This window comes from Lolium rigidum, chromosome 3, assembly GCF_022539505.1.
Source record: "Lolium rigidum isolate FL_2022 chromosome 3, APGP_CSIRO_Lrig_0.1, whole genome shotgun sequence".
NCBI lineage: Eukaryota > Viridiplantae > Streptophyta > Magnoliopsida > Poales > Poaceae > Lolium > Lolium rigidum.
The window spans coordinates 32,198,478-32,210,966 of record NC_061510.1 but is presented as its reverse complement, the minus strand read 5'-3'; positions in this window follow the sequence as shown (position 1 = coordinate 32,210,966).

Genomic DNA, 12,489 nt, shown 5'->3' with positions numbered 1-12,489 from the left:
TAACCCCTTTTTGATTGTTGTTGAAATGGGGGGTCACCTTTAGCCTTCTTGTTCCTTTGATACACCATTTACGCCTCATTGCCTAATACCTGAGATTGTACTTATAAACATATTAGGCCAAATACTTTAGCACGGTGTCATCGTTACCAAAATAATGGATAAGGGTGAAATACCCTTACAATCTCCCCCTTTTTGGTATACGATGACAAACCGAGCTAGAGTCACAAATAGATATTATGATAAGCTCTAAACCTTGATTCCATATAAGATATTACGAAAGCTCCCCCATAATGTGTGCACTTGGAGAATTTGCGTTTGAATGCAAAGTGCACCATTTGAGAAACATGTGAAGCCCCCCCAATATCTTTAGGAAACAAGCATGGTATGGAGATGTGCATATCAAGATATATAAGCATAGCATAATCATCCTAACATGGAGTAGCACACATAATAGTCATCCATACATATCCATACACGAATAGCAAATGGTTCTTGGAAAAACTCAAAGTAAACTAGCACAAGCCATATAAAATCCAAATAAAGCAACTCCCATGGCTTGTGGCGATCAAAGAACCCCGTGGTCTAGACTCTACTCTCTTCTCCCCCTTTGGCATCGGAACACCAAAAAGGCGAAGAAAAGAGGAGAGATGCTATCGCACCCATCAGTAGTGACCAAACCCAAGCGAGGAGGAGCTCTCGCGTGCATCATCATCACCGGCATCATCATCACCGGCATCATCATTACCCGCATCATCATCACCCTCATCATCATCAGCATAGTCAGCAGGAGGAGCACGAGCAGGCCTAGGGAGAGCACCATGAGCGTACACAGAGAAGTCGAAGTTCTGGAGCATCTCATCGGTAAGAGGAGGCATCTCCCACTGAGGTGCTATCACAGGCTCCATCTCAGGGCCAGGAGGAGGAACAGAGTGGTTCCTTGAGGCCATGAATTCATTCTGGCGCCTCCGTGTCTCTTGGGTCATAGTAAGGGTCTGATGGGCAACATCATGGCTTCTCTTGCACATTTGGAACAGGCATGTGAAGAATCGAGCGGCCCCATGCTGGGAGCGCCGAGTGTGACTGGAGCTAGCATCATGATCATGGTGTGCCTTGGAGCGGCGCTCAGTGGTGGGCATCATGGAGGGAACGTCTGAACGAGTGGCCTCCTGAATGGGGAACCTGAATGGATCCATGATGACTTTCTCACCAATAACGTTCCGAGGAGCAGGAACAATGTAGTTGATGAGCCGCTGAACATATTGGGCGTAGTTGGGAGTCATGCGGTCCATAATTGCCCTCTTCAGTTCACAGTAGATAAGATCACAGCCATCAATCTTCCTCACCCTGTCAGGATGACAATAGTACATCAAGTTGAGGTGATAGTTCCGGACTTCACTGTGGTCTCCAGACTTGCTGATGAGGTTCTCCCGGAACAGCTTGGCAAGTACCAAATAGGAGTAGTACATCCCAGAGATGGTGGGAGGTCCAGGCGTAGGGTTTGGAGGATAGCAGAAAGAGATGTCACCCCTAGTGAGCCTGGACCGTGAATGAATCTTGTACCCTGGATCACTGTCATCACCACAACCCATGGCTGCACGGAACTGAGAGTAGGAGCATGAGTACTTTGTCTTGCCGGTCATCCAAGTGAGGGTGCGGTCTTCATCATCATGGAAGAAGACAGTGCAGTGAAACTGACGGACAAGGAGGGGACAAAAGATAGGATCATCTTGAGTATCATCAGGGCTTGAGGCACACAAGGTCATACAATCCCGCACTCCTCAAGGTTTGAACCACAAACCGATACTTGGTGGCTTCATGCAAGGCAAGTTCTTCGAGATTGATAGCCTTGGGTGCTACAATATTACCATGCTTCATAAACTCATGAGAATCATAGAAACCCTCCCGCGAGGGCTGCTTGTGTGTTGGTCCGTAATGCCTTGTCCGAACGAGTGTAAGTTGGCTTCTCAAAGCGATACGGATTCAGTGTCCTCCATTCCTGCCACTCAAGACGGTTTGCAGCCCCAACATTGATGGTTGGAACTACCTCATCATCCTCTTGGACAACATTCTTATCCTTGTGCTTGGTAGCAACAGACTTGGTTCTGCCCCGAGCTGAGCTGCCAGTGTCAGTACCTTGGTGAGCTTGAGCTTGAGGGGATGCACGGCTACTAGAACGGCGGGGAGGATCAGCCGTCCTACCTCGCTTGGCAACTTGGCCACGTGGTGGCTCACCACTCCAACTTCCTGTGAATGAGAAAATATAGCAAGGATAGCAGTGGGGTAAGTGTACATGTCATCAATAAGAGGGAATCCAAAAAGCATAGCATATATCCAAGTGTAGTGATGAGATTGTGCGAAAACTGGGCAACCCGGCGCACAGGCCGGTCAAACCGGGCAGCAGACCGGACGATCCGGTTTGCGACCGGTTGACCGGGCCACACACCGGGCCGGCCGGTTGAGCGGCCGGTCGACCGGGCTGGAAACCGGGTCTGTCGATTTGTGATGTTGTGCCCAGATTTCTACCACAAATTCATGCAAAAACTCGAAAAACTTGAGTACATGCTATAGCAATAGAGTGGAGAATGTGCTTTGTGTTGAGAGACACTCTAAAGGCATGAGGACTTGCAAACCCTAAACCTAACCCTAAGATTTCCTCAAATTTTGGCAAGAACTTGCAATGTGTGAGGAGGACTAGAACTTAGGGAGGAAAGGAGAGTACATTACCCGAAGACATTGTCCTCCTTGATCAAGGGAACAAGAAGAACACAAGGTAGGGCTTGAAAACCAAGAACTCCAAAAATTCCCAAGCTAGTTGGAGAGGGACCAAATCCTTCGGTGGAGATGTTCCAATGGCCCCGATCTATGGTGTGGTGAAGTTTGGGGAAGTTCTTGTGGTGGGAAGTGCCTAGATCTTGGTGGAGGTGTTGAGGGCGCCGGCCATGGAGGTTGGGGATTGGGGAACAATGGGGAAGATGACCCCAAGGGGTATCTCTTCCCAATATATAGTGGGCCGCGCGACCGGTCAGATATCCGGTCAGACCGGGCTGGTGACCGGCTGACCCGGCCCAAACTCCGGTTGCCGCCCGGTCCACCGGACCATCCGGTCGGGGACCCGGTCCGACCGGGCCAGCGACCGGCCAGCCCAGAATTGTCTAATTTTGCCTCATTTTTGCCCCTATGCTGTGTGTAAGTGTGTGTAAGTGCTCAAATGATGACATGTACATATAGATAGATAGATGATGATGAGATGAGCATAGACATGGGGTTGGAAACACAAAGTTCTCTAGGCATACCCATTGGAGAGAAAATCCAAACAAGATGTGAATAGCAACAATGGGCATGATTCGAAGTGTATATCAAGAATCATAAGTTATTTTGAAATAGTTTTTGCAATAAGATCATTTGGCCTTATATAGTCAAATCAAGTGGTAATGAAGGCTCAATGAGGGGCGGGGGATTACTCCCCCTATGTGAAAGCGCAAATGTCATGAGACCTCGAAGAGACATGCTTGGGTCCATATAATGACATTGGGTCTATTTATGTTGCACACATAGGTATGCATCATACCAAGACATGGTAAGATGACTATCCCCATATGTGCTATGCCTCTAAGCTAGATAGCAAGATAAATGCAAGAATATAGTGCAAGAAGTTAATCAATCCAAGTTTTTAGGATCAAGAATACCAAGTTCTCCTCTCAAGTTAACAAAGCGGGCTTCATCCAAAGGCTTAGTGAAAATATCCGCCAATTGGTAGGTTGTTCCCACATGAGTGAGATCAATATCCTTATTGGCAACATGATCACGTAGGAAGTGATGGCGAATGTCAATATGTTTGGTGCGACAATGTTGAACCGGGTTGTTGGCGATCTTTATTGCACTTTCATTGTCACAAAGAAGAGGCACCGTACCAAGAGACACACCATAGTCTTTCAAGGTTTGCTTCATCCATAACAATTGAGTGCAACAAGATGCCGCGGATATGTATTCGGCTTCGGCGGTGGATAGGGCGGTGGAGTTTTGTTTCTTGGATGACCAACTCACCAATGACCGGCCAATAAATTGGCAAGCCCCGGAGGTAGACTTCCGATCAACCTTATCACCGGCCCAATCGGAATCCGAATAGCCAATGAGTTCAAAGGTTGACCCCTTTGGATACCATAGCCCGAGAGTAGGAGTGAGAACAAGGTATCTTAGTATCCGTTTGACCGCCACTAAATGGCTCTCCTTGGGAGCGGATTGAAAACGAGCACACATCCCTACACTTAGCATGATATCCGGCCTAGAGGCACAAAGGTAGAGCAAGGATCCTATCATGGAGCGGTATACCTTTATGTCCACATCCTTCTCACCGTCACATGAACCAAGTTGCCCCTTTACGGGCATGGGTGTCTTCATTGGACTTGCATTGGTCATGTTGAATTTCTTGAGCATGTCCTTCACATACTTTTCTTGAGAGATGAAGGTGCCTTTTGCAAGTTGCCTCACTTGGAAGCCTAGAAAGAACTTCAACTCTCCCATCATGGACATCTCAAATTTCCTAGTCATCAATAGCTCAAAAGCTTTGTTATGATTGGGGTTAGTTCCACCAAAAATAATATCATCAACATATATTTGACATATAAAGAGGCCACCCCCTTTAACCCGCTTGGTGAAAAGGGTGGAATCGACCGTACCCATGCAAAACCCATCATGTAGTAAGAAATCCCTAAGGAACTCATACCAAGCACGTGGAGCTTGCTTGAGACCGTAGAGTGCCTTATGGAGTAAATACACGTGGTTGGGTCGGCATGGGTCTTCGAAACCCGGGGTTGAGCCACATATGCGGTTTCTTTTAGGGGACCATTCAAAAATGCACTTTTCACATCCATTTGATATAATTTGAAATTGTGGAAAGATGCAAATGCAAGCAAAAGACGAATAGCTTCAAGGTCGGGCTACCGGCGCAAAGGTATCCTCAAAATCCATACCTTCTATTTGGGCAAACCCTTGCGCCACTAACCTTGCTTTGTTTCGTATAACAATGCCATTCTCATCTTGCTTGTTCTTGAATACCCATTTGGTCCCAATGACATTGATGCGATGATCCTTGGGTCTCTCAACTAGAGACCATACTTCATTACGAGTGAAACACTCCAATTCTTCTTGCATGGAAATTACCCAATCCGGATCAACCAAGGCTTCATGTACCTTAAGTGGTTCAAAACTAGACACAAAAGCATGATGTTGACAATAAGTGATAAGTAATGCATGGTGTCTACGAGTTACCACTCCTCTTGAGATGCTACCAAGGACTTGATCCACTTTCATGTCACTTGCCCTTGTAGCGGCCTTGATCTTCCGAATGGTTCCTTCATGATCAATGAATTCATCTCTTGCAAGTACTTGATCATGAGGGACCACTTGAGCTTGATCATGAGTTGAGGATGTTTCTTGATCGTCATCATGATCTTGCTCCATGGAATGAGGATCTTCTTCTTGTTCTTCGGATTGAGACTCATCTTGAGTGGAGGATGGTTCTTGAGTTGCTCTTGATGGTTCGGCTTGAGTTGAGCTAGGCTCTACTTGTGGCGTGCTTGAGACATCTACTCCATCATCTTGATCATCATTATGAACCTCCATGGGCCGGATGTGTCCAATGCCCATATGCTTGATGGCACTAGATGGATCAACATCATTACCCGCAACACATGGAACAACTTGCTCCACTTGGGAGCCATTATCCTCCAAGAACACCACGTCACAAGATACTTCAATAGTCCCGGAGGACCGGTTGTAGTATCTATAGGCGTGAGAGTTCTCCGCATATCCAACAAATATACCCTCTATGGTTCTAGTTTCAAATTTACCGAGCTTTCCTTTGTTGTTCTTAACAAGGCATTTGCATCCAAAGACACGAATATACATGACATTAGGCTTGTTACCGGTAAGGAGCTCGTATGGGGTTTTGTTGTGGAGGGGACGGAGGAAGAGCCGGTTGGAGTAGTGGACGGCCGTAGAGATGGCTTCTCCCCAAAAGTTGTGGGGTGAGTTGAATTCACTCAACATGGTTCTTGCCATCTCAATGATAGTCCGGTTCTTCCTTTCAACAACACCGTTTTGTTGAGGGGTGTATGGCGCCGAAAACTCATGCTTGATGCCCTCATCATCCACAAACTCTTGCATAGTGTAGTTCTTGAACTCGGTGCCATTGTCGGTCCTAATTGCCTTGATCTCGGATTCATACATACGTTGAGCTTTCTTGGCGAAGGTGATGAACTCTCTATGGGTCTCGTCCTTAGACTTAAGGAGAAAGACCCAAGAGTATCTTGAGTAATCATCAACAATGACAAGTCCATACTTGCTTCCACCAAGAGTATCATAGTGTGATGGCCCAAAGAGGTCCAAATGAAGGAGCTCCAAAGGCCTAGATGTGGTAACAATACTCTTGATGGGATGCTTCTTCTTGAGTTGCTTTCCGGCTACACATGCACTACAAACACGATCTTTCTCAAAGGAAACACCGGTTAGTCCCACAATATGCTCACCCTTTAGGAGTTGTTTAAGATTTCTCATGTTAACATGACCAAGGCGGCGATGCCACAACCATCCTTCGTCATGCTTGGCCGCCATTAGACATGTGGAGAAGGAGGGGCTCTCTTTCGAGAGGTCAACCACATAAAGGTTGTTCTCCACAAATCCAACAAGGACCAATTTAAGATTGTCACTCCTAAAGACTTGCACATAATATTTAGTGAAATATGAATTGTACCCGGCATCGGCAAGATGATATATAGAAAGTAAGTTATAGCCAAGGTGTTCAACAAGCATAACCGTCTCAAGGCACAAGTCCTTAGAGATTGCTACCTTGCCATACCCAAGTACCTTTCCCTTTGAGTTGTCACCAAAGGTAATGCTTGACTTCTTGTGGATATCTTCAATGAATTGATCAAGCACACCTTTTCCTCCGGTCATATGATTGGTGCATCCACTATCAAACACCCATTTTGGACCACCGGAGGAATACCCCTACAAGATCAAGTAGAGGATTTAGGAACCCATCGATTAATGGGTTCCTTTGCAATGGCAACAATATCTTTTGGTACCCAAATTGAGTACTCTCTATAAGCATAGCCATTAGGAGGGCCAACATAGTTAGCATAGACATCACCATAATAATCAACAAATAATGCATAGTGATCGTTTGGCCCCGTGTGGGCACCACTAGCGGCTTTGCCCTTTGAGGCTTTGCCATTGTTAGTGACCTTCTTGTTCTTATCTTGAGCGGGTTTCTCCTTCTTGTAGTTGTTCTTCTTGTGAGACTTGGGAGTATATCCAAGTCCATACTTTTGATTGTTTGACCTTTGCTTACTCAAGAGGTCATCCAATCCCATCTTGTTCTTGGCGGTGGTGAACTTTGCAAGTTCCTTTGTTAGCCTAACATTTTCCTTAAGAATAGATGCTTGCTCACAAGAAGATTCATTAGGATGATAGTCAAGACCATATTTGGTCACCAAGGACTCAAGATATGCATTGGTCTCAACATGCAAAGAAAGTTCCTCTTGTAAACGAACATGTTCCTCAACAAGTTTAGCATGCTCACTAGTAAAGGAAATGGAGGAACAAGCAAGCTTTTCAACATCAATGGGATCCTTCATTGATCCAAGAGCCTTTTTGTAGGATTCTTGAAGTAGATCATGATTCTCTCCAAGTTTCTTGAGCTCATCCTTGACAAGCTTGTTAGCTCTTTCAAGGTGGTCAAGATCCCTAGTGAGAGAAGCATGAGCAACTTCAAGCTCCTCCTTTGAAGCATTGAGCGCTTGGGTCAATAATTGAGCCCTATCAATAGTTTCTAGGTCCTTAACTTTATCAAGTTCATAAGTTTCAATTTGTTGCTTAAGGCCTTGAGATATGCACCTTTCGGTTTTTAGCTCTTGTCTTAGGAGATTGAATCTCCGTTCCTTCTCATTCAATTGATATTCTAATTCCTCAATGGACTCATCCTTTTCTTTGAGTGAGTCCATCAAGAAATCAAACTTGACAAGAGCTTCACCACGAAGGGTGCATCTAACATCATAGAGTTCCTTAAGCATAGTTAATTCTTCTTGATCTTCGTTTTCATCATCAAGAACACTAGATAGGGAAGGTGGAGGTTCCATTACCTTGGTTTCCCTTGCCATAAGACAAGAGCCAATGATTGGAGAGGAGGGAGAGTCATCGGAGTCATCATCTTGAGTTGTTCTTGCCATGAAGGAAGAGCCAACATCATTCTCCGTGGAGTAATCTTTGGAGTAGTCATATGTGAAGAGTGACCCGGGCTTAGAGTATGCTAAACCGGCCACTCCGGCCTCCTTCTCCTCATCTTCCTCTTCTTCATCGGACAAGTACTCGGCCCCAACAAAAGCTCTTCCCTTGTTCTTCTTGTACCGATCGTTGATTGGGTTCGGCTTCAATCTTGGCTTGACCCCTTTGATGAACTTTGGCTTGTCTACCCTTTTCTCATAAGGGCACTCATTTGCAAAGTGGTTATCTTCATCACAATTGTAGCAAGTTCTCTTCTTCTTCTTGTCATTGAGGAGCATTGGGAACTTTGCCTTGTACTTCTTGGCAAAGAAAGCAAAGTCGGTAGCAATGTCACTAGTTGAAGTCATCTCTTCATCTTCTTCAATCTCATAGTCTTCTTTGCTTTCATGGTCGGCTCTAGCTTTGAGAGCAAGGTTGTGTGACGCTTCATGGTTGTGTGAGGCTTCATCAACACGGTTCATTGCCTTGAGCCTCTTTCCGGCTTTGGCCATGCTTTCATTGGCGGCCACATAGGAGACTAGATCATCGGAGTTGAGATCGGCACTCTTGGTCATGATTTGCAAGTTGAGTCCAAGGTTGGTGTCTTCTTGTTTGACGGCAATCATAGCAATGACCTTGGATTTTATGAAGGCTTCGTTCATCTCAAATCCGTCATTGTACTTCTCAACACCAAGTCCCTTGACCCTTACTTTCGAGCACCAAGCCTAGCATAGGCATCAAATATGGATTCTCCATCTCGAATCATGAATTGGTAGGCCTCTTGCTTTGCGGTCTCATAGAGAGCTGATTGGATCAAATCGGTTCCCTCTTGTAGTACTACGATCCGATCCCACAACTCTTTAGCGGAGACAATGTCATCGACTTGATCAAGAAGCTTGCGTTGATGCCACTTCTAATCTTGTCACGTGCGGATGCATTGAGTTGATCGGTTGTAGAACTCGGTGGAGGTCAACCGAGTGGGATCTTGTGGCTCCCGATGTCCATGAACAATGAGCTCCCATAGCTCCACACTGCAGCTGCGAATATGAGATTCTATAGCAGATTTCCAATGTGGAAAGTGAGTTCCATCGTAATGGGGAACGGTCCCACTATGGTTTATATGAGGCATGGGTGAAGTGTTTCTAGGATAGTTATAGTTAACATCATGGTAGGACTCCTTAGAGACCGAAGCCCCACTAGAAGTTCCACCCGCAGCTAGGTTCTTAAGCATGGCGCTCATTTCGCCATTTGGTTTTGTAGCTCATCCTCCTTTTTCTTCTTCTCGGCCTCATATGCCAAGAATCTAGATTTCATCTCTTTAACCGAAAGGTTAGAGTCTTCATCTAGACCCTCGAAGAGTTTATCCATCTCACTCTTAAGGCGGTGAAGCCCTTAATAAGAGTCCAGGCTCTGATACCAATTGAAAGTATAGAGATGGTAAACCTAGAGGGGGGGGGGGGTGAATAGGTTTCTACAAATTTTAATTCTTTCTTTGCAATATTAGGCTTTGCGGAATATAAAGATGAGCCTAATGCAAACTAGGTGAAGCAACCTATATGAGGATACAACTAACTCGAGCACGAAGGCTCTCACAGAGTGCTTAAATCACAAGTAAGGAGTTCGGTTAGAGATAACCGATAGCACGCGGAGACGAGGATGTATTCCCGTGTTCCCTTGCTTTGCAACAAGGTACGTCACGTTTGGAGGAGTGGAGGTCCCACGAAGGATTCCCCGCGCCACGAAGGCTCACCCTATTCTCCGGAGCCTATCCCACGAAGGAATAGCTCACTCACTTGTGGTAGACTTTGAGGTAGCCTCCAAACCTTCACAATCTTGCCCGGAGCAAATCCACGTACCGGATGCTTCCGGACTCCTTCTTGCCTACCTAGGGTTTCCAAGGAACCCTAGGAAGCAAGCTTCTCAATGAATACAAGGGGGAATGAGATTTGGCTTGGTAGAACGGTAGATCGGGTCCTCCTCTAATGATTCCCCGGAGGGATTTGAGTTTGGGTGGAGGAGGAGGGAGATCTGAGGCTTTTGGTGTTTCTAGCAATGGAGTATGAGAGAGAGAGCTCAAGAACAGCTTGTAGTGTAGTGCCTAACTGTCTAGAGGTAGGAGAAGGGCTATTTATAGTGTTCTTCGAAATATGGCCGTTTGCCACTTGCCACCTCAGCTTTTCCTCGACAAACCCGGTCGACCGGGCCACAGACCGGACAGCCCGGCTGAGAGGCCGGTCTGACCGGGCCAGTGACCGGACGCCTTTTGCTGGTCCTGGAGCTCCTCCGGTTGGCGGCCGGTTGGCCCCCGGTTGCCGCCCGGTGGACCGGACGGAGCACCGGACACGCCGGTGGAGAGCCCGGTTGACCGGGCGCAAACCGGACCTGCTGGCTCCTCCTTTGGAGCCCGGTTGCCGCCCGGTGGACCGGACGGAGCACCGGACAGGCCGGTTGCTGGCCCGGTTGGACCGGGCAGGTGACCGGATTTCTCCTGTAACCCCTTTTTGATTGTTGTTGAAATGGGGGGTCACCTTTAGCCTTCTTGTTCCTTTGATACACCATTTACGCCTCATTGCCTAATACCTGAGATTGTACTTATAAACATATTAGGCCAAATACTTTAGCACGGTGTCATCGTTACCAAAATAATGGATAAGGGTGAAATACCCTTACAGCCTCATCTTGTAGGCTTTGGAATCTCTTCAAGGGTGAGACTCGATAATCCCCTCGTTGCTACCGTCTTCTAGATTGCATCTTGGCTTGGGTTGCGTGTTCGCAGTAGGAAATTTTTTGTTTTCTATGCAACGAATCCCTACAGGTGTCATGTTCGCGCTTCGGGCGGAGCCGTCCTTGTGCCGTCGAAGGCTCGCGGATGACGATGCCGCCGCCGCCGCGCGTGCGGTGGCTCGGCGGGGAAGCCGGCTCCTTTTTCACCGGCGCCAAGGATGGCGCCGACCTGGAGAGCGACCTCGACGCTGTGTCGGAAGACGACGAGCTGACAGCCATGCGCCGTGGCTGCCAGCTGTTTCCCCGGCGGCGGCTGGTCGATGCCCTCGATGGAGGGGGCATCGTGAGCACCGGGGAGTTGCCGCCCTGGATGTGCTCGAGGACGTTATGGAGCGTCCTATTCGGCGCGCTCCACCAACGCCGGCGACCCGCGGCGTTGTTGCGCGGAGGCGGAGGTGGCGGGCCGTCGTAGGACGCCAGTTCGCGCTCCCACCGCCGGAGGAAGAAGGAGTTCCAGCGCGTGTAGTTCTCGGGGTGGTGGCGCGGGTCGGCGCGTTCTTCCTCCGTCATCGCCATCCGCGCCTCCTCGATGGCAACGTCGAGGGCGTGGCCCTGGGGCGGCGGCGGGATTGGCACGCCACCAGCACTTAGCCGCCACCCGCCGCCGGGAGGCCTCGTGTCCGGCGGGCAGGGGTACCCCGCCTGGTGGAGGAGGTGCCCCTCCCACGCGTGGAGCGACCGGAGGGGGAAGCCGTTGTTGGCTGCGCCGTCGTCGTCGTAGAACGCAATTGGAAGAGTGGAGGGAGAGTGGAGGGAGAGTGGAGGAAGAGTGGAGCAGGGATGCGCGTCGCGGCGAGCGGAGCGGCGTATATAGGCGCGGCTGGCGCCGGCGATTAATGCCGCGTGGAATGCGACGCGTCCGCGGCGAACTGACCGGCGGCAGCCTTTATTGCGCGCGGAAGACGATGCGTACGCGGAAGACGATGCGTGCGCGGAAGACGATGCGCGTGTCGCTGACCGTTAGGGGCCACCTCCGCGGCGAAGACGAAACGAAAGCGCGGGAGAGATTTCTCGGCGTTTCGCGCGCTTTCGCTTCGTCCGGAGTCCCCGAGCGCTCCCCGGGGGACCGGGGTTGGCGTGGGCTCGCCGGATGGATGAAAGCCCAAATCCGGCGAAAAACGAGGAACCGGGGGCGCGACTGGGCCATTTTTCGCCGTCCGGATGAAAAAATGGCACGCCGAGGGCCTGTTCGGAGAGACGAGTGGAGATGCTCTAACTAAGTTCAAAGGAAACATGATAAATCAACTAGAACTCGAAAACGGAGCTCGATGGATCACAGCGGGTACCATCACTCCAGATTTCATTGTATTCTGGGCATATTTTCTCATATAATCCTACATGGCAATTTGACAAAGTTAAGCAAGGTCAACCAAACTCCAAGCCACATGTCATGATCGGAAAAGTCAATGGAGAATACACAAAAGAGAAAATCAATGGAAGACT